A 20828-nucleotide genomic window follows, 5' to 3' on the forward strand; every position below is an offset into this window, starting at 1 on the left:
GATCTATAGTTAGCCGTCTAGAAGTCTTAAAACAATATTTAATTCGGTCTGTAATAATTAAACTTGAGTTGTCGGAACAGTTCCCATATTGTTTAGTTGATTTCTATGATAACTTGTTATTATTTGGGACACGGTATGGGACGTGTTATATAACTGAATTGTATGATAGTTGTTGTGGAAACTTCTGAACAATCTGTTTCGCTCAGTGCCGCGCCCCGATGATTCCGCCATCGGTTGGGGTGTGACAGATTGGTATCAGAGCCATAACTATAGGGAATTAGGTTAGACACGATCTAGTCCGGATCGCTGTCTTAGAGACCTAGACTATAGCTAAGGAACCAAGAGACCAAGTTTATGTGCTTATTTTATGTTGTTTCCTTCTATTCTATCATTACATCCGAACTCCGAGCCAAATTTTGTAGTTTGGACGGGATTAGGAGTGAAACCCGCAAATTCCTGCCTAAATTACAAATTTTTGTCAATTACTTTGTGCTAATTTCTATCAACAAACGGGGGAGAATTATACCAAATTAGGGCTGAAACCCGTAATTTGATGAAAACTTTCCTCTAAATTTTCTTAAAACAAGGAAGAAATTGCTGAGCTAGGGGTGAAACCCTAACCTTGGCAGTTATTCCGACTTTATTTTATCTCGCCAAGGCAATTGACGGACTCCAACGACCTGAACTCACGAGTATGGCCTAGAATGCGCATGCATAATGCCCAAGAATCGAGGCAGAAACATGTCCTCTAGAGTCGAAAGTGACGACAAGTCAACTGTGAATAGTTAAATTGCCATGGTTAGTCAAAGTCTAGTAGCCGCAGACAATCCATTTTCCGATTTTGAGTGTTGCTTCGTTGATTTTATATGATTTACCTGTTTATGTGTTTTTTTTTAAGATTCGTTGGTTACTCCATTTGTTATCAATTTGCGTGACTTTTGTTGCTATCCTATCTCGATTCAAATCCCTGTTGATGTGATCTAAACGAAACCAGTGTGCTATGCTACGCTATACGACTAAGTTAGACGATACAGTGTGATGCTACCCGATATGCAAAACGAACGATACTCGACTCGTAGTTATAGGTTTCTGTTTTCTGACCGCCTCTGTGATAAAATTTCGTACGTGTTTAGGAAATTAAGTGCTCTACTTGCTTAATTGCTTATGTGCTCTAATTGCTTCTGTGCTTATGTGCCTCTATGATTATGTGCTTATGTGTTTATATGTGTTACGTGACGTGAGATGCGACGTGATTCTAAGCTTTAGTAAACTAAGACGTGCGAGATTCGAATTCGTTGTGTTGAGCCCTATGGCGATGTCTATTGCAGACCATGTCGTCATCATCAAGAACTCGCCAAAACCTTTCCCGTCAGGAAAAGAGAGACCGACGTCTCGCCAAGCTCATCTCGAGGTCTGTAGCGAAAGCTGTCAGTGAGGTGTACGAAAACACCAGCAAGTCGTCGGAAGAATCCCGAACCCTCACTGAACCCAGCAAAGCTCCGTTCAGTTTCAAGCAATTTAAGGCATGTGGACCGAAGGAGTTCACCGGTGAAGAAGGCCCTACAGGCTTATTTCACTGGTTTGACTCTGTGGAAGTTACCCTTCGTCAAAGCGGATGCCCGGATCATCTTCGAACTCTCAATGCTACCGGTGTCTTCCAGTCGCGGGCATTGGACTGGTGGACAGCCGAAAGGAATAAGCGCGGGAACGACGCTGCCTACGAGCTGACGTGGGAGGAACTGAAGGCTATCATGCTGGACGAGTTCTGTCCTCCCCACGAACGCCAAAAGTTGGAGGATGAGTTCTGGACCATCAAGCAGAAGGAGGGCGACAACGCTGGTCTCACCGCCCGTTTCAAACAACTGAGCATTATCTGTCCAGACCAGGTCAAGACTCCCGAGATGACCATCAAGAAATACATCCGTGCTCTTCCGGATTGTGTTGCAGATTATGTGTTCGCCGCCAAACCCGCATCAATCGAGGAAACCTACCTACTCGCTGCCGAGATTAACGACAAGCGAGTTAAGGCTGGTGTCTGGGATAAGCCATCCAAGTCATTGCATCAAGTTACTGCCGCATCAACCGACAACCCTACTGCTCAAGCCTCCAAGTCCTCGAGAAGAAGAAAGAAGAACAAGGGTTGTGCCGCCGCAACCAATGCTGCTCCTCTTCAGTCAGTACCGCCACAACAGCAACAACCACAGCGCACTGCGCCAGTGATCAATGCGCCGCCGGCTAAGCGTGCGTACACCGGCCCCCACCCACTCTGTGCTACATGTTCTTATCATCACCCGGTGGGTGTGGCCTGCCGTTTCTGTGTCCACTGCAACGTTTACGGGCATTTCACTGCGAATTGCCGCTATGGTCCTCGTCAAACGCAAGCTCAAGCCGCTGTTAACCAAGCCCTGCTACAAGCTCCTCAAGCTCCTCAAGCTGCACAGGCCCCGGCAAACAATGTTCGGACCTGCTTTGCATGTGGTGACCCTAACCACTTCGCAAACCGGTGCCCGAACAGAGTGGTGAAACAAGAAGCTCAACAACCCCAGCAACAACAACAGCAGCCTCAACAACAAGCCGCTCACGCCAGAACTTTCAACATCAACGCACGCCAGGCTCAAGCTGATAACAACGTGGTCAATGGTACGTTCCTTGTGAATGGTATATATGCATCATGTTTGTTTGATACTGGAGCCGATAACTGCTTTGTGTCATTTGAATTTGAGAAGCTTCTTAGACGTAAGCGCTCTTATCTTTCGTCACCTTTCGAAGTGGAAGTCGCTACCGGAAGAACCATTGCTGTCAATTCTGTGCTCCGTGATTGTACTCTCGAGCTCAACAATCATATATTCCCGATTAGTCTCATTCCGATGCAGCTCGGAAGTTTCGATGTCATAGTAGGCATGGACTTTCTTCGTGAAAACCATGCTGAAGTTGTGTGTGCCGATAAGATGATTCGTTTTGTGCTAGCTAGTGGTGATATTCTATGTGTTTATGGTGAAACTACTGCAAAAGACCTCAAGCTCATGTCCTGTCTTCAAGCTCGCAAATATCTCCGCAAAGAATATCGAGCCTTCTTGGCCAACATTGTTGTAGCTGAGACGGACAAGAAAAGGAAAGTTGAAGTCAAGGATGTTCCTGTTGTCCGAGAATTTCCTCAGGTGTTCCCTGATGATCTTCCTGGATTACCTCCTAGTCGTGATATCGACTTTCGAATCGACCTTATTCCAGGAGCCAACCCAGTGGCCAAAGCTCCGTATCGACTCGCTCCATCTGAGATGCGAGAACTCTCAAACCAACTCCAAGAGTTACTTGAAAAAGGCTTCATTCGCCCGAGCACTTCTCCATGGGGCGCACCAGTCCTTTTCGTCAAAAAGAAGGACGGGTCGTTCCGAATGTGCATCGATTACCGGGAATTGAACAAGCTGACCATCAAGAACCGATACCCCTTACCAAGAATCGATGATTTGTTTGACCAACTACAAGGTGCTCAGTGTTTCTCCAAGATTGATCTACGTTCAGGCTACCATCAGTTGCGGATTCAAGAGGAAGACATACCCAAAACCGCTTTTCGAACCCGATACGGCCACTACGAATTTGTTGTCATGCCTTTTGGTTTGACCAACGCACCCGCGGTCTTTATGGATCTGATGAATCGCGTGTGTAAACCGTTCTTAGACCGTTTCGTCATTGTATTTATCGACGATGTCCTGATCTACTCCAGATCGAGGGCCGAACATGCGCAGCATTTGCGATTGGTTCTCGAGTTGCTTCAGGGAAACCAACTCTACGCCAAATTCTCCAAGTGTGAGTTCTGGTTGGAGGAGGTTCAATTTCTGGGTCATATTGTGAATAGTCGGGGTATACACGTTGATCCTGCAAAGATTGAGGCAGTCAAGGGATGGGTTACGCCAAAGAATCCGTCAGAAGTTCGCTCTTTTCTCGGATTAGCTGGTTACTACCGGCGATTCATCGAAGGATTCTCAAAGATTGCTGTGCCGCTTACCTCCCTTACTCATAAAGACAAGCCTTTTGTGTGGGGAACCGCGCAGGAGACTGCTTTCCAAACCCTCAAACACATGCTGTGCCATGCACCAGTTCTTACACTGCCGGACGGAAGCGATGACTTCGTTGTCTATTGTGATGCTTCAAACCTTGGACTTGGCTGTGTTCTCATGCAACGAGACAAGGTTATAGCTTACGCATCTCGACAGCTCAAAATCCACGAGAAGAACTATACAACCCATGACCTCGAGCTAGGCGCAGTTGTCTTTGCCTTAAAGATTTGGCGACACTACCTGTATGGTACAAAGTGTACGATCTTCACCGATCACAAGAGCTTACAACATATCTTTAACCAGAGAGAACTCAATATGCGTCAACGCCGATGGGTAGAACTTCTCAACGATTACGACTGTGAGATCCGTTATCACCCAGGCAAGGCGAATGTAGTTGCAGACGCCCTCAGCAGAAAGAATTACGTGATAGGTGTTCGAAACATCCAGGCTCAGTATAACCTCGAAGCTCTCATCCGCGAAGCACAACACGCTTGCTTTAACGAGCGTACGTTGAAGAAAGAACGAATCTATCACGATGGAACTCAACTCGTGAGCAAAGCCAACGGGATATTCTATTTTCTGGACCGAATCTGGGTTCCGAGGAGGACAGATTTGCGAAAGATCATCATGAACGAAGCCCACAAATCCCGATATTCCATTCATCCCGGTGCGGACAAAATGTACCAGGACCTTCGCTACAAGTACTGGTGGCCTGGGATGAAAAGGGATATTGCTCTATATGTTGGTAGCTGTTTAACTTGTGCAAGAGTCAAGGCTGAACACCAAAGACCGTCAGGCTTACTCGAACAACCGCCGATACCCGTATGGAAGTGGGAAAGCATAGCTATGGATTTCATAACTAAGCTTCCGACCACGCCATCAGGTCACGACAGTATTTGGGTTATAGTCGACCGTCTAACCAAATCAGCCCACTTTCTGCCAATACGAGAAGACTATAAGGTGGCCAAGCTAGCCCAAATCTACACCGACGAGATCATTAAGAATCATGGTACGCCTCGAGACATCATTTCTGATCGCGACGCTCGGTTTACATCGAGATTGTGGGAAACTTTTCAAGCAGCTCTGGGTACGACGCTGAATTTGAGTACCGCATTCCACCCGCAAACCGACGGGCAGACTGAAAGAACGATTCGTACTATTGAAGACATGCTCCGTGCGTGTGTTATCGATTTTGGTGGTAGTTGGAGCAAACACCTACCGTTGGTCGAATTTTCGTACAATAATAGCTATCACTCCAGCATCGAAATGGCACCTTTCGAAGCCTTGTATGGTAGGAGATGTCGCTCGCCTATTGTATGGCACGAGGTCGGTCATTCACAATTGACTGGGCCCGAGATTCTGCAAGAAACGACTGACAAGATCCACCAGATAAGGGAAAACTTGGTAAAGGCCCGGGACAGACAAAAGATGTACGCCGATAAACGACGCAGGCCCCGCGAATTTGCAGTTGGCGACTACGTGCTCCTAAAGGTATCACCTTGGAAGGGAGTAGTCCGATTCGGCAAAAGAGGGAAACTTGCGCCTCGATTTGTTGGACCTTTTAAGATTCTGGAAAGGATCGGTAAAGTTGCCTACAAACTCGAATTACCGGAGGAACTCAGCAATGTCCACCCGACTTTCCATATTTCAAACCTTCGAAAATGCGTAGCCGACCACGACGCAATAATACCACTCGACGATCTTCAGGTCAATGAGACGCTACACTTCGTGGAAAAGCCTGTCGAAATCATGGACCGACAGACCAAGCAACTCAGACGCTCTCGCATTCCTATTGTAAAAGTACGATGGGAAGGCAAACGAGGCGCGGAGTTCACTTGGGAACTCGAAAGTGACATGAAGGCCAAGTACCCGCAGTTGTTCAGATAGATCTGAAGCATCAAATTGGTAAAATCACACGGCGATGTACGGTTCTCGGCCTAATTTCGGGACGAAATTCCCTAAAGGAGGGGAGACTGTAACACCCCGTGTTTTCCAAAAGTCAAAGTCAAAGTCAAGAGTTGACTGTTATTGGAATTAAAGATTAATAAAGATTAATTTCATTTTAGTTTCATTTTGATTTTCATATTATTTGGAGTAAGTGTTGTATAATCAAACTAATCGACCGATAATCGAACTGTGAATCAACGACCGACTGTGAATGATAGGAAGTAACAATGCAATAAAGCTAGTCAATCAATAATCAAGCTAATCAAATCAATCATCAAACTCAAGTGTAGGGATTTTAGTACTTTTTATACGTGTGTGTGTGCCTTATGTGTTACTTGTGCATGTTTACTTTTATGTTAAAGTGTGTGGTGAATCAATCAAAATCAATCAAGACTCAAAGGTGAATCAAACTCAATGGATATCGAACCCGAAATGGTTGTAAGGATGCTTGTATGTTAGATATAGTAGTTGGGACTAAAAGTAATTTGATTAGGAATTCTATCATTCTCAAATCATCGTTCATCGAAGTCGAAATATCAAAAATCGTCGCGAAACACTCAAAACCAGGCAAGCCGATCGAACAGGGCAACCTGATCGAACAGGCTAGCCGATCGAACAGGGCAACCTGATCGAACAGGCAAGCCGATCGAACAGGCTGTTCGATCGGGCAGCTGCTCGATCAGGGATGCTGTTCGATCAGCTGACCCTTTCCTCTTTTGGAAGCCTATAAATAGGGCTGTCCTTGTCAAACTTTCCACTTTTGGAAAAGCTCTGACCGACCAGCCTCTTCTTCTCACTAAATCTCAGATTTCTCTCAAACCAGTAAGTATTTCGCTCTAATCCTTGTACGTTTTTGTTCATTAATCGATTCTACATCTTTCTATCTTTCAAAACTTGGATTTCATCCATGAAATCACCAAGATCTAGGTGTTCTTGGGTGATGTCATCATGTGTTCTTCAAGAACACTAAGTTTTGGCATCATTCCACCATGAATAACTTAGATCTAACCGATTTCCACATAAATAACCTAAAATCTTCCAAAGATCTTAACATTTCACGGTGGAAAAGGATTGGAAGATGGGTTTTCATCTATCTTTCAACTCTTTTACACTCAAGAAGGTGAAAACGAGACTTGAACCGATTTATAAACCATTCTAAACAAACACATGGTTCAAGATTCGGGTTCTACCGAGAGATATACCGATTTCGGGTTAAACGTTAAACTTAAGTTCCAAACCGCCTCTGGCCGAGCTTGGGTGATTCCTGCTCGAGTCAGTAGACTAAGTAGGGACTTCAGCTTTGTGGTTCAACTCGTAGTCAAAATATCTCTAAAACATCAACAATTAACGGGAATAACCAAGTGTTAAGTGATAGGTTAACCGAATCGAGAAGCTGGCCGAACGGCTAGGCTGTTCGATCGAACAACCCAACCGAACGACTATGCCAGCCGATCGACTAGGCTAACCGATCGACTAGCACTTAGTCCCACAAACTCATGAAGTGTAGTATTGACGAGGTACTGTTCGATCGACTACGCCACTCGATTGTAATCATTACTGCTCGAATCATGAGATACTATACTTTCAAAACACTTAGACTTTTCGAAACATTGGAATGTCACCCGATCGAGCATGCCAACCGATCGAGTGACATATTTGAAAACAATGAAGTGCTAGCCGATCGGTTGGGCTAACCGATCGAACAGCTGTTCGATCGGCCAACTTGAAAGGTAGTACAAACCATCATACACAAACACATCCTTCACATCAAAGGAAGAAACAATCCACTTGAAGGAACCAGCCGATCGAGCCAGCCGGCCGATCGAATGGATGTTCGAACGGACTTTCGAACCAATCGAACAGCCCACTCGATCGAACTGCTGTCCGATCGAATGGTCTACTCGATCCAAGTACATTGGTTACTTTTTCCGCGTTACTCATCGTTGTGTTATCGAACTATTCAGGCTAACTTATTCTCAGTGTTCCTCTCAATCCACGATCAACCACTGTGAGTATACTCGATCCCTTTTTGCTTTCAGCACTTTTGGGTGTTACATACGTAATCTATCAAATTCACAAACAACACAAACTATTTGAACGCTAACCTACTTGCATGTATTACTTGTCTAAATGATTGCTGTTTATTATGTTTACACGTGGAGTGCTATCTACCTGCTTTAGCAACGTAGTACTATAGTTTGGACTCAGCACCCGTTCACACGGGGGTTGCTAAGGACAATTACTTGCATGGGTTACGGTGGTAATCATGTATTGCGAACTGTCTCGGACAGTCAACTTGAAGTCGTTGGTATCGATGGTCCCATGTTGATAATTTACATGCATCGTTTGCCCTTGTGTACGTGCTTGGTTATGCGTAAACTATTCGAACTCTATATGCTATATCAAACTTGTGTACTCACCTTTACATTATATGTATTGACTTTTATTTTAACGTATGTGACAGGTGTTTAAGCTACTAGCGTGCTAGGGAAGCGAGGCAATAATAAGCTTCTAGGAGCCTGTGACCTTAGGACAGTGTCCACATACCTGCTCCAGGGTCATAATTATCTGTAGATCTTGTACTGGCACCTGTAGTCAGTAAGATCTATAGTTAGCCGTCTAGAAGTCTTAAAACAATATTTAATTCGGTCTGTAATAATTAAACTTGAGTTGTCGGAACAGTTCCCATATTGTTTAGTTGATTTCTATGATAACTTGTTATTATTTGGGACACGGTATGGGACGTGTTATATAACTGAATTGTATGATAGTTGTTGTGGAAACTTCTGAACAATCTGTTTCGCTCAGTGCCGCGCCCCGATGATTCCGCCATCGGTTGGGGTGTGACAACCTACTAGGGAGAAACGTCACTATTAGAGTTCATTAACCTAATAGTGGTATGACCATCGTCACCATTGTGACTTGTCACCATTGTGACAGAAAGCCAGATAAAAATAAGATATGAACCATTGTAATCGCTCTTATGCTGTAATTTATAACTATGGGTCATTTCCTAAAAAAAACTGAATGAACTCACTCAGTATTTCCCCGCTGACAAAACCTTTTTCAAACATGTTTCAGGTAATCTGTTGTGAGCAAAGAAAAGTGCCAGGAAGCACTACCAGCTTAGAAAAGTGGCTCAGTGTAAATAAATAAAGAAACATGTTTTGGAAAATAAAGATTTCCATTGAAATCACATTATTGTAAATTACTGGGTTTTATCCCTAAATTATATAATGAGCAGTTTTACTACTAAAGATCCTGTTTTAAAAAGACTTCCGCTGTCGCCTAAATTAAATACCGCAGGATTTCTGTTTCACGGCTCCTGAAACGGGTCAAACCGGGTCGGGGGCCGTGACAGGGGGGGGTAGCTGCTGCCTGAGTTTGTAGCCATTGATTTGAGACTGTCGGTAAAACAGAGACGGAGAAGAAGGTCAGAACATAGAGGGGAAATAACGGCTTTAAACGGGTGGGTTCATAATTGGGGTTATTTTGTTTTATTTTTTAAAATGATATTAAATAAATGGGGTAAAAAGACTAAAATACCCTTGGGTGACCAGATTTAACAAAAAAATAAACTGTGTTATACTCAAATGACATATCTTGCAAGATTTTGAAACATTAAGTACAAAACCCGTTAATTTTAAAGACAAAGGACACCGCCTGCAATTTGATGTAAACATAAAGGACAAAACTTGTAATTTACTCTAATAATAAAGTTGTACTTACCAGTCTTTTGATATTAAACTTTAAAATAATAGTTAAATGTATACGATGATTATTTTTTTGCTGGTAACATGATATACTTCAGTAGTCTATCAGTAATCCATATTTGCTGTTAAAAAAAGTACCAATAAAGTTTGGTATATGCGGTGTGTGTTTTTTAAATAAAATGTACTAATTATTCAAGTATGGTAGATGTATATCGTGTAAGATTATGAGAGGTTTATTTTGTAACAAATCAGGAGATTTGTTGTATAAGTGTTAGAGTTAGGTGCTATTTATGTCCCTGTAGTTTGTCTACCTTTGTCATTTCAGGCCAAATTTCAAAATTGTACAATTTTCCTTCTTTACATTCTCGAAACATGTTAATTCAGTCCAAAAAATTAACCCCAGTTAAAAAAAAAAAACTCAGTTAACTCATGGGTAAAATAGTCATTTTACATAGTGGTTTGGAGTGGTTCGGAGGTTGCTGCACAGTGGAGGGTATGTAAAACCTCCGAATCACTATGTAAAATGACCATTTTACCCTTGAGCTAACTAAGTTTTTAACTAAGGTTAGATTTTTGGACTGAAATAACACGTTTCGAGAATGACCGGAAGAAAAATGGTACAATGCTAAACTTTGGCCAGAAATGATAAAAGTAGACAAAACAAAGGGACGTAAATGACACTTTTAACCCTTTTAAGTGTTAAATGTTAAGAATTCTCAGGTTGAACACTTCAAAACATGGTATGAACAGTTTTTAGATTCTTGTAGGCATCATATAAGACTAGTGGGTGTGGGGCATTGGTTGGGGCGGGGATGTCAGACAACATTGGCTAAACCACACCGTGCCAGTGTTGGCCATGGCGTTGCCCCACTAGCATGGCTTTGAAGCCTGTTGTTGGACGTGAGGTGGCTGGCTTGGATTGGCTGGTGACATATGACCGTTTCGGGTAGCCATTGGGGATGGTTGTTTTAAAGTAAAAAAATCAAAATTTAAAAAAAATTACAATTTTTTACCTATAAATACCCATCCCAAACTTCATTTTTGCCACAAATATTTACAAATCTTCTTCAACCAAACCCACACCAAATAACAAATCTTCTTCAACCAAATCCACATCAAAAAACCGAACATGGTGCATTGGACAGGGGAGGAGGAGATCGCACTTATGACATCGATTGTCGATGCATAACGTACGCTACAATGCGGTCAAACCGCATATTGGGACGAGTGTTCTAGCAATACCAACAACACGTTCGGGACGCTCGTCGCAATTTAAACGCCTGCCAACATAAGCGACGTGAACTCAAACCGAAATTGGATCAGTTTTATGTTTGTTTCGAGCGTGTCCCTGCAGGCGACTTGACCCACGACGATCGAGTGGAGATCGCAAAGATCGAGTGGAGGCATGACGGGAATTCAGAATTTAAGTGGGTTCCCCACTTTATTACCGAACCCTGTAATTTTTTTTAGGATTTAGTAACTACTATTTTTATAAATTTTTTAGGATTTAATAAGTAGGTTTTTTAAAATATGTAACTTTTTTTTAAATTAATATAAGTTTGTGTTCTATTATATAAATGTCAACTATATAAAAAAATATAAAAAAAATCAACATGGCCCACACTCGCCACGTGTCGAGCAATGCCCCTAACCCAAGCCCCCCCCCCCACCCCAGTTTTTTGGGGTGGCTATGTGCAGTCATAAAGCTCCTTGTGTGGCGTTATGCGACAAGTGACAAAAAGTGCAAAAAGGGCTTTATGGGGCGTTATATCACAAGAGCCTGTAGTGGTAAGGGGGTTATATAACCCCTTCAATTATATATACATATGTATGTATGTATATATATATATATATGTGTGTGTGTGTGAGTTAGGAAGAATGGGTCACGCCGTTATGTATTTCACGAGGATTGAAATTTTCTCACACATAACGTCGGACATAATGATGTGGCCGGGTGCTATGGGGCGTCATGTCCTGTTTCGCGTGAGATACCGCCACATAATGTTTGTAGGGTTTTTCTTATTAAGTTATTCTTTTATTTTGAACTGATCATGTGTCATGGGTTTTCAAAAAGGCCAATTGGATTTTAACACCTTTAACTTTGAAGAATTGGCCGATAACACCCACAACTAACACTTTGATCTGTGACACCCCAAACTTTTAATTTTGTTTGTCATTTCACCACTCAGTTAAAAAATGACAATGACTAACTGAGTTAGTCTTCCGTCCTAGCTGGCATCCTACGTGGACTATTTTTGCCAATGTGGCACATTCATGGGTATAAAACCTCACTTCATTTGCAACATTTGGAGAAAACACTAAATCATAAACTTGCAGCCAACAACATTTCTCTGCCTCTCTCTCATCCTCACGAGCTCTGATGACCTGAGCCGTATCACCGGCGCTCCGGCGTCTCACCCTCTCCGCCAAACACCACCCATAGCACCCCCAGAATCACGTTTTAGCCAACAATCACCTGCACACCTACACCCTGCCTCTGTTTCGCCCTCATCTCCGGTGACCGGAGGTTCCAGCGACGAGTCCAGGAGGTGCCGACCGTCGTTCCTGTTGTCGATCGAGATGTTTCCCGGTGGAACACGCCCCCAATTTTTAGCTTCATCAAAACGGAGCACCACCACCACTGTCGGGTGGTGGTGAGTGACGGATAGAGAGAGAGAGAGAGAGAGAGGGGGGGGGGAGAAAACAGAAGAGAGAGAAGCTCCGGTCGTCTTCTCCGACACCGGCAACTGTGCAGCGGCGGTCCGAGACTCAGTCCGGCAGTCGGAGACAATTGAAGATGATGATGATTAACGGCGGTCTTAGTCTTTATCCGATGGGTTCTGACAGTTGAAGATGATGATGATTAACGGCGACAGCGGTGACATGGAGGTGGTCTGACGGCGACGGTGGCGGAGGAATGTGGTGGCTCAGCTTTGTTCAAGACAGGTTCAGATTAGATGATGTTCGGGTGTTTGGTTCAAATTGTTTTAAGTGTGGTTCAGGTTCAGATTAGATTAGATGATGTGCCACATCGGCAAAAGTAGTCCACGTAGGATGGAAGACTAACTCAGTTAGTCATTTTTTAACTGAGTGATGAAATGACAAACAAAATTAAAAGTTTGGGTTGTCACAGATCAAAGTGTTAGTTGCGGGTGTTATCGGCCAATTCTTCAAAGTTAAAGGTGTTAAAATCCAATTGGCCTTTCAAAAACAAATATATATATATTTTTTTTGTTGATTTTGGCAGTATTATGGTGGCATCCCAAGAACAAGAATAATTTATAAATGATTTGTGTAATTATTTATTTATTTATTTTTCGTTAGACTGGAAGGTATGAAGGAGGCAAGTCCTCCAAGGATGGGCCGTCACGTCACCGCCACGTAGGAGTGGCTTGGAAGGGATAGACCTAGGGGGTGGAGGATGAACCCCTTTGTGTATATATATGTATGTATGTATAGGTATATGTGAGAGAAGAAAGGAGAAGGAGGCCTGGCAAGAACGGCCGTGGGTTGCTGGTGAAGCCGGGACGGGCCGGGGGGGGGGGGGTGTGGGGGACCGGCGCCGGTCCTCGCCGGGCCTAAGCCGGCCTCCATACCTTATAGTCTTATTATGTATGATTATGTGTTTGTTTTAAATTTGTTGATTTTAGCAGTATTATGGCATCCTCCAAAGAATAATTATTACTTTTTTATTATTTTGTGTGATTATTTGTTGATTTTGCTAGTACGATGGCCTTCTTAAAATAAAATTAACTAATTTCGTAATTGATTTCATGGTTTGTGTTGAGAACTTATATTTTAGTGAGATTAATTTTGTGATTTTTCTTTTAATTCGTTGATTTTCTAACGTTAGGATTTCGTTAAAATAAGAAAATTTTCCTAAAGTGTTTTATGTGATTGTGTGTTTGATTTATTTATTTAGAGAAAAATGCCCGGATAGTCCATGTGGTTTCGCCTTTTTTCACATATAGTCCCCAACTTTCTAAAACTACCTGAATAGTCCCAAACTTTTCATTTTTTGTTCCCGGATAATCCCTGGGTCTAACTTCAGTTTGTTTTCTCTGTTAAATGGGTGTGAAATGACCAATTTATCCTTTCCTTTAAAAGGCCAAACCACAGGGACTATCCGGGCATCTTCTTCATTTTTATTTATAAAACCCCACCACCACACTTCATCTTCAACCTCCACCCACCATCACCCTCCTCCACCCTCCACCATCACCGGCCGCCGCCGGTCTCCGCCGTGCAGAACCACCGTTGTGTCATATTATGCTACACAAACTATAGATCTAGTGTTTAACATGGCCAATAAGGATAAGGTATAACCACCACAAAATCAAGGATGCCGTATATCAGATACCTCAATTAACCAAACGACTTTGATTACACAAAATCAAGCCCAGTAAAGTTGACACAAGCTAACTTAAAATTCAAGTACTAAAAACCCATCTTTCACCACCAATCATTTGCCAGCCAAAAGCCATACCAATATCAAACCATAAACAGGAATGAAAACACAAAAAACAGACAAAACAGTGGTGCACACTCTTGGTTCAATATTAGCCGAGCATCAATCTGCTCCACAAGCACCGACTGAGAAATATTATGCGGCAAGTGCCGAAGCACAACCTTGGTTCGATCCAATGCACCTTTCATCCGTACGACACAATCAGAAACCACCAAACCCTAAATGAAGTATTCAATCAGAGAATTCAAACCCTAGGCGGATGCAATTCGTCAAATCTCTCGGTCAATTACATCTTTTCCCCGTCTCCGGTCGCACACCCCCTTCACCACTCCAAACTACCGCCGGTTATCGTCTTCAACCCTCATCCGCACCGGAACCGCCGGACTCATCACCTCCATCTCCGCCTCCAACCTGAACCGACCTTCCACACATCAGCCGCTGCCCACCTCCATCCTCTTCACACTTCAACCACCGGCCGTCTTCAACCACTCACCACATCTCCGTCGCCGGTCATCCAACCCGAACCACCTGCTTCGCCGGCCATCATCTCCTCCGAGTGGTGGTGGTGGAGATGAAGGAGATGGTGGTTTAGAGAGAGAGAAAAGGTTTGAAGATGATGAACTGATGATAAAGAATGAATGTGGTAGGGAATCAGGGATGTTTGGTTTTTATATTTTAAGAAAAAATATATAATTAATTCATTTTGTTTTACTTAAGGGTATTATAGTCATTTTACATCAACTTAACTGAGAAAACTAACCCCCATCCACGTTAGGGACTATCCGAGAACAAAAAATGAAAACTTGGGGACTATTCAGGTAGTTTTAGAAAGTTGGGGACAATAGGTAAAAAAAGCGAAACCACAGGGACTATCCGGGCATTTTTCTCATTTATTTATTTTTTGGTTTTGAGTTATAATGGGTTAATTCCTTGTAAAATTACATTTTCATTGTATTCTGTAACTAATAACTATGTGTTACGAGTTTTCTTTAAATTTGTTGATTGGCTAGTTTTAGGGTTTTCTTCAATCAGAAAAAGAGTAAACTTCCGTTTTGCTCTCTGTGGTTTGGTCACTTTAACGGTTTTGCCCAATACCTTTAAAAATAGTCATTTTTCTCCAATAATTTGCTATGGTTTTTCCATTTTGCTCCATGTGATGAGGAAAATGGAAAAACAGACTATTTGAATGGAGTTAGAGACGGGAAGCAAAATGGAAAAAGCATAGCAAACTATTGGAGGAAAATGACTATTTTTAAAGGTTGAGCAAAATGGAAAAACAGACAATTTGAATGGAGTTAGAGACGGGAAGCAAAATGGAAAAAGCATAGCAAACTATTGGAGGAAAATGACTATTTTTAAAGGTTTAGGGCAAAACCGTTAAAGTGACTAAACCACAGAAAGCAAAACGAAAGTTAACTCTTAGAAAAAACTTCAAAGTGTTTTAAGTTTTACTTTTTTATTAACGACCAAGAAAAAGCCCGATCATTCGACACTTTTAAAATCGACTTAACCGATAAACTTTCCAAATTAATATTTATAACTATACATAGCGATTCAGTTAGTTAGTAAAATAAGTGAGTGTTATATAGATAATGAGCTCGTACTCATTAGTGTGTAATGGTGTTTGGTGCCACCTTTCCTCAAAACCACGACGATTCATCACCCCAAAAGGCGACTTTCTACATTCAAGAGTATTGGTGTTCAGAATTTGATTCGGATTCGAAAAATTTGAAATTCGACTTGATTCGAATTCGATTAATAAGGTTCGAATTCGAGTTGATTCGTATTCGAGTACAGTAATCGAATTCGAATTCAATTTGTATATAACTTTTTAATATATGTATACACACACAAACATATATATATATACACACACATATAACTTTTAACTTGGCCAAAGTATGAAGTACATCCATAAGTGATAAATTTATTATTCATAACATTACCAAACCTATTAACAAATAGACCATACTACTTATTTCTAAATTTTTACCTAACTTACATCGCTACGAGTAACCAACTTATCTTCTAAATTTTGGTATTTTGACATATTGTTAGTTAATTAATTTGCAGATTATTATATTTGATGTTGAATATAATAAGTTTGTAATAGTTTTAAAAAAATGAAAGTAAAATCATTTATTGTTTAGGGTGAATTTGAATTAAATCGATTTTATTCAAATTTGGTTCGAATTCGATTCAAATTCGAGTTTAAAATACTAAGCGAATCGAATCGAATACGTATTCTGGTAAAAAAATAAAAAAATTGAAAATTTTGATTTGAAAATTCGTTATTCGATTCGATAAGCATCCCTATTCAAGAGTGTTAACAGGGCAACGCCCTCACCCTTGGCGCCCATGGAACAACGTGTGGATCCCCTAACTCAATGGTGATCAGGTATTGGGGTAACGCCAACTACACATAGTCTAAATTCACACCATTTATTCGCCATAGAATTTGAACCCTCATCACTTATCACTTATGAAGGACACATTTTTCAACATCTTGTATACTACTTGAGAGCTATCAAATAAGGTTTATAGTACCTTTATTATGTTTTATCAAATTTACGCTTTAACTATTTTACAAAATAACTTTAATGCTATATATAGAGATTGTTGATTATAGTTACACTCATATGCTCTAATTGTAGCTCTTATTAAGCCACTTGTAACGACCTTTTTTTTTTGAGAAGTGTCATGCAATTACCTTTTTAGTTGGCGCATTTTGAGTCCACATATCAGGTTTTCCTATTGGAGAGTGGGTTTGTTATATTTTCTAACTTTATAATTCAACTTTTATACAAAATTAGTTTTATAATCATGAATCTAGACGACTGAAAAAGGCAAGTCAATGACTTACACGATGAGTGACAGTTTCATAATAAAGTGGGAGGTGGTTATGACTAAGGCCGTATGTAGTGGTTGAAGCCCCGGGGTTTTTTGTCATGTGGACGCCATATCAGTAGAGACATTTTTGGCTTAAATCCTTCCTTAGTCGCACATTATAAACATTATACCCCACTATCTCTCATCATCGCGTCGGGGTACACCCCCCTCGGGCGCTATGAGATGATTTCATCCCCCCCCATGTCTATAACGGGTGTATTTTGATCTGATCAAGAATTTTGAACCGTTAGCAACAGTAAAAAACAATAAAAAAATATTTTCTAACTATAAATATATACCCATATAACCAAATAAACTCCACATAAAACCTATTCTATACCTAATCAACTCAACCAAAAACACTCTTTACAAAAACTCTCATTACCATAATGTCTTCGCCTCCGTCGTAAGAATCGTTCATTGATCTATACCAAAGGTTTTATTGGTTACGACGAAGCCGCATAGGAGGAAGAAGCGGTTACAAGTGCGTCTGTTCTCGCGATTAACGTCATGCAACATGTTAATCCTTCTCCCCCACGCCCGATCTTGAGGAGGGGATATGTTGTGCGAGATCGTGAAGCCGCAAATGCTCGTCTAATGAAAGATTATTTCGGTCCTGCACCGGTTCACAACCCCCATATTTTTAGGCGCTAATTTCAGATGAGCAGAAGGTTATTTTTTCGCATTAACGAAGATTTGGAGGATAAGTATGACTACTTTAAGCAAAAAAAATGGACGCGAGAGGATGTCTAGGATTCACTTCAATTCAACAGTGTACGTGTACTCGCCTACGAAAACACGTATGACATCAACGACGAGTATTTGAAGATGACGGAGAAAAAAACACGCGATACCTTTGAACATTTCTGCTAAGGTATATTTACTGACGCTTATATATATAATTTTTAATTTTAGGCATATTTATTTACGCTTATATATATATATATATATATGGTAGGGTTCTAGAGTGAACAATGGTTCATTTGTGAACAAAGTGAACAGATCTTGACCCTTCATTTCCTAGATGATGAGATTTAATACTAATGGCAATGTTGTAATTATGTTTTAATATATAACAAACTTAAAAGTCGTACAGGGTTAGTAATGTAATTTTCTACCAATTATAATTTTGGGAACCAGGAACTGAAGAGGTTTTAAAGAATCTTTCAAAGATTTTTCTTCCCTAATCATCGCATATTGTTGTTTTGGGTGGATATTATAACAATCTCTTCAGGAAAAAAGAATCCATATCATTCCTTCTTCTTAATACCCCCGACGATTGGGTTCTGCTTCATCGATACACACCGTGCGGCAAATCGACGACTTTAATCAAAGGAATCCAAGCATAGGTATGACAATAATCAGTACATCATTTCTGTTTGTGTATGTTTTATATTTTTGTTTGATTATATGAAATCGAAAGCTAGGGTTTCATGCATCCTGTGTATAAAATTAGTTTGAAGTTATAAAGTTTGTTTAATCACTTATCTGTGGTTCGATATTGTGTTTTGAGTAGCCTTTAATCAATTTAAACAATACTAATTTTGAAGGTTGGGGTTAGGTTAATAAGAATTTTGGTCGTACTCTGTTTTGGGTATTGTGTTGTCATAACGTCGATGTGCACTTGTGTATATCGCTGTTAAGAGTTACCAAACACTGGGTGTACACTTGTGTATAGTTTTGAATGTCTGCTTAAAAAACCTGGTTTTTGTACAGAGTTGCTGTACCAAAGAAAAAGAAGGGTAAGAATGTGCTTACACAAGATGGCAGGGTTATGCAAAGGTACACCTGTGTACACATGTTGTTGGGTTGTGTAGTGTTAAAAATTTCTTTTTGGAAAAAGTTAACATGTGTAAGTGTGAAGTGTACATTTGTGTATCAACTGTATATACATTGGTGTACATAAGAAATACATAGGGTTGTGCGAATGTCCACATGTTTACACATGTTGGGTTTAGTACTGTTAAAATTTTCTTTAGAAAAATCTCTTCATGTGTAAAATGTACACATGTGTATAATCAACCAATACACATATGCACATAAGCGATATTAACATTTTTCGGTCATTTAAGTTTACGGATAATGTGAAGGGAAATGGTGTTCTTAACGGAGTCTGGAATCGGTCTAATGTACTTACAATTGAAAGATTTCCAACCTAGTGTGTGGATGGGAGATGCGATTCAGTGCTTAATTATGAAGAGGTTAACAGAAAAAAGCGAACTAGTCCACGTCTTTTCTGCCACACAGTTTGTTTTGTAAGTATATTATTTATGTTATTGTTAAAATTTATTAATAAATGGGTACAACAAAACATTAACATATATCTGGTTACTTGTACAAATAATATAGAATGAAGATGTGTTATGTAACACTGAGTATGATGATGCGGAACAATTGGATAAGTTCAGTAGTAGTTTGGATAAGTTCAGTAGTAGTGCTCTGTTGATGGTGTATAATTTCAAGGAATAATACCGAAAAGGCTGGAAATTGAATGGGCGACAGTTGGCAATAGTGTTGATTGTGGGGTGTTCGCCATGCGACACATGGAAACTTGGTTTGGAGAAACGGAATTAAATGGGATAGTGGGTTCCCGCTTGAGCATACTCCAAAAAAGTCATGTTTAACCCGGTTAAGGAAGAAGTATGTTGTGAAGATTGTGTGCTCTCATGCTAACACGCTCCTCGATCAAGTCATGGCTGAAGCGGTGCATACAAGGTGGCGAATAGACTTAATGTTTAAAACGTTCGATGTAGACAATAATATGTTTATGACTATGTGTTTTGATTTTCCGATATGTCGGTACGTGGATAGTTTGGTTTATTTTTTATGATGGAAACTGGAAGTTTGGTTGTTTGATTGTTATTCTGGTTTTGGCTTTTTTTGGGAACATAAATGTACAATGTAGTAGAAATGCACATGTTCTGATTCTGTTGGTGTATTTGCATTAACACACAAGTGTATGGTTGCAATACACAAGTGTATTTGCTTTTTTTAATAAAAGTATTTATGAGTTTACACAGGTTTATGTCCGAGTATACACAAGTGTCCGTGCATATATACACAAATGTTTTACCGAGTATACACAAGTGTATTGCTGTTGATTCCTGAATGTCTTAAATATTCATCGTCGTAAGTTAAAAAAAAAGAGGATGATATGTTTGAATTTTGAGAATATTGGATGGAGATATAATAAAATCTTTGATATAATGAAAGGAAATCTAATTTCCGAAAATAAATGACATTTAACTGCTAGTCATTATAGAAAATGAATTTAAAAAAAAAATATTAAATGTATAATTACAATCCTAATCTTTTCATCTACTAATCAAATGAATGCTTGAGATTGGTTCACTCTGTTCACAAACAAGAATGTTGTTCACTCATGATCCTAACCCTATATATATATATATATATATATATATATAATTTTAATTTATAGTAGAATAAATTTACAAAATTTACATACGCTTATATATAAAAATTTAATATTTAGGTGTATGCCAATTTACGAAGTGCATTTAAAAAAACATGGAATACCCAACATGATTGGTAGTTTAGACTATCGTCAATAGTGGTGGTATAATTGTCCAACCGCATGGCGAGGTTTAAGTACACGCGTTGACCAGAAATGACCAACATTGGTTTTAAAGGCGGTTGCCTCATACGACCTTTGGGTTTGGTTGGCTTTCTTTGGTGTCGTCGGGTGTATGAGCGACATAAATGCTTTTGAGAGTCCAGGATCCGACGGGATTAGAC

General features: G+C 40.5%; 1 long non-coding RNA gene across 1 annotated transcript; it reads left to right on the forward strand.

Annotated features, from left to right (window-relative positions):
• Nucleotides 1-18197: 18197 nt before the first annotated feature.
• LOC118480589 lies at nucleotides 18198-19961 on the forward strand. Its single transcript, XR_004863447.1, has 3 exons — nucleotides 18198-18421; nucleotides 19163-19327; nucleotides 19422-19961. It is a non-coding gene; the product is annotated as an uncharacterized LOC118480589 (long non-coding RNA).
• The last annotated feature ends 867 nt before the right edge of the window (nucleotides 19962-20828 follow it).

This window comes from Helianthus annuus, chromosome 7 (genome assembly GCF_002127325.2).
Source record: "Helianthus annuus cultivar XRQ/B chromosome 7, HanXRQr2.0-SUNRISE, whole genome shotgun sequence".
Taxonomy (NCBI): Eukaryota; Viridiplantae; Streptophyta; class Magnoliopsida; order Asterales; family Asteraceae; genus Helianthus; species Helianthus annuus.